Source organism: Lipotes vexillifer, unplaced genomic scaffold, assembly GCF_000442215.2.
Source record: "Lipotes vexillifer unplaced genomic scaffold, Lipotes_vexillifer_v1.1 scaffold794, whole genome shotgun sequence".
NCBI classification, from domain to species: domain Eukaryota; kingdom Metazoa; phylum Chordata; class Mammalia; order Artiodactyla; family Lipotidae; genus Lipotes; species Lipotes vexillifer.
In genome coordinates this window covers 169512-171665 of record NW_006799310.1, presented here as the reverse complement: position 1 = coordinate 171665, position 2154 = coordinate 169512, and the positions used below count along the sequence as shown (strand labels likewise).

The window sequence follows — 2154 nt, the reverse complement described above, 5'->3', positions numbered from 1 at the left end:
TACAAAGTTGGCCCTCTTTCCCCCGGCACTGCATTCTAATAATACCATATGAGAGTCTGACCTAGTTATTTCATACAGACAGTCTTGCCAAGCCAGTGGCGTTTTCCTCCAGCAAAGGGCCACGGTCTTCTATCACACAGGAGAGACGTGCATACAGACCTGATTATCTGGGAACTTGCTGCCAACCCGTGTGGCTGAACAAGGGCTGTGTGGGGAGGAATGCCTGGATCCATGTGCAGATGTGGTTCTCATTCCAGGCCTCATTCTTCAGAACGTGACTTCGGTGAGCTCCTGTCAGACGCCACCAAAGAAAGGCAGCAGAATGTGGGCTCCAGAGAGCAAGCTGCTTTGTACACGTTTCAGACGTCTGTAACAATGACCAGGTCTTTGTGACTATATTCCAACTTACTCCACTTCCCCTTGGCCTCTGTAGTTTTTCCTCTACACACGGTTTTCCTCTAGCAACTGCCCAGGTTGTCACCAATAGTAACATCTTCACTGAAAGGAAGAGAAATTGAAGAGAGGAGGGGCCTCAAGAACTCCATGGCTGAAATGAAAACAACAGGCCTTAGCATTTTTGTATGGCTTTTTGTAAAATGTATTTTTTAATTAATTAATTATTTTTAATGGAAATATAGTTGATTTACAGTGTTGTGTTATCTTCAAATGTACAGCACAGTGATTCAGTGATATATATATATATATATATATATATATATATATAAAGTGATATTCAGTGATATATATATATATATATATATATATGTGTGTGTTCTTTTTCAGATTCTTTTCCTTTATAGGTTGTTATAAAATACTGAGTAGAGTTCCCTGTGCTATACAGTAGGTCCTTGTTGGTTATCTATTTTGTATATAGTAGTGTGTATATGTTACTCCCAAAGTCCTAATTTATCCCCCCCACCCTTTCCCCTTTGGTAACCATAAGCCTGTTTTCTGTGTCTTGTATAGCTTTAAATACTCTTAACGTTTACTGGTTTTAAGGAGCTGAAATTGGAAATAAAAGAATTGGGTGGTAGCCTCAGCCTGGGACACTGATGTGTCTGTTTTTCTGGCCCCTCAGCGTCCCGGCTGGGAAAGGTCTCAGGCCAAGTCACACTGTTAGGCTGCTCTGTGGTAGAAAAGAGGAAAGGAGGGGCAAGTATCAGTTTGTATATGTTTAGCAAAAATATACATCTTCTCAAAAGTGTGAAGAAAACGGGAAACTGGTGGCGGTAAAATAAGGTGATTTGTGTAGTACTAACTGATGCTGAATGAAGAGAAGAATTAATCACGTTTAATGATTGAGGTGTTCCACCAAATGACTGCAAAATGCAACCTCCCCATGACTTTTAATGGAAAAAAAATGAAAAATTGAAAAGCATTACTTGTCAGTTAAAAAAATATTCTGATTCTTAAACAACATTCACATAAGCAGTCTGACCAGCTGTTTGAGAAACACAAACTCAAGCCTTTCCTTAGAGCAAATTAAAACAATTCTATCCAAATCCATAAGGTAATAGAGACTGTTTTAAACTGTCTTAGATCTGTGTTCTGCCGTTATGACTTTGTTTTTACGCCATAAGGCTTTTAAGCTCTAAATTAAAGGCTCATTTATTTGTTCTTGTTGCTGGGAGTTTTGTTTGTTTGCTTGTTTTTTGCTAGGAGTGAGGGGGTATCTTGTGTGGATTTGGGGACAAATACCAATGACCAGTGTATCTTTTGTGTGTATCAAAGCGTTTTCTGGCATTTGTTTAAGGTCATAGAATGATACTTCCTATAAAGTGATGAGGTTCAGAGAGAAGTCATGAAAATTGATGAAAAGGTTAGAAAGTATGGTAGAGGTAGGATGAGATTTTCATAAACAGCGCTTTGTCTTAGATTTTTTTCTCTTGTTAAATGAACTTTGGTCCTTCCGGTAGGCGTCTCTGGTTACTGTGTTCATTTCCAAACTTGATGCTCCTTTTGCTCATCCAGGTGGGAATAATTCTGGGATAACTGTGTTACATTCATAATGCTGATACTTTCCCATACATTTGTAGAATAATGCTAACTTGCTCGATTCAAGGACTTCTTTCACCAAGAACAGACTATGCTTGCAAAGATCGTGTGACCATGCCCTCTTGGCCAAGTAACTGGTTATGGATTTATTTCTCTTTC

At 39.0% G+C, this 2154-nt stretch overlaps 1 protein-coding gene across 1 annotated transcript in view; it reads left to right on the top strand.

The window, feature by feature from the left end:
• The window catches only part of ANO6 (anoctamin 6), a 137272-nt gene that overhangs the window by 46419 nt on the left and 88699 nt on the right, over nucleotides 1–2154 (top strand). The window lies entirely within an intron of this gene.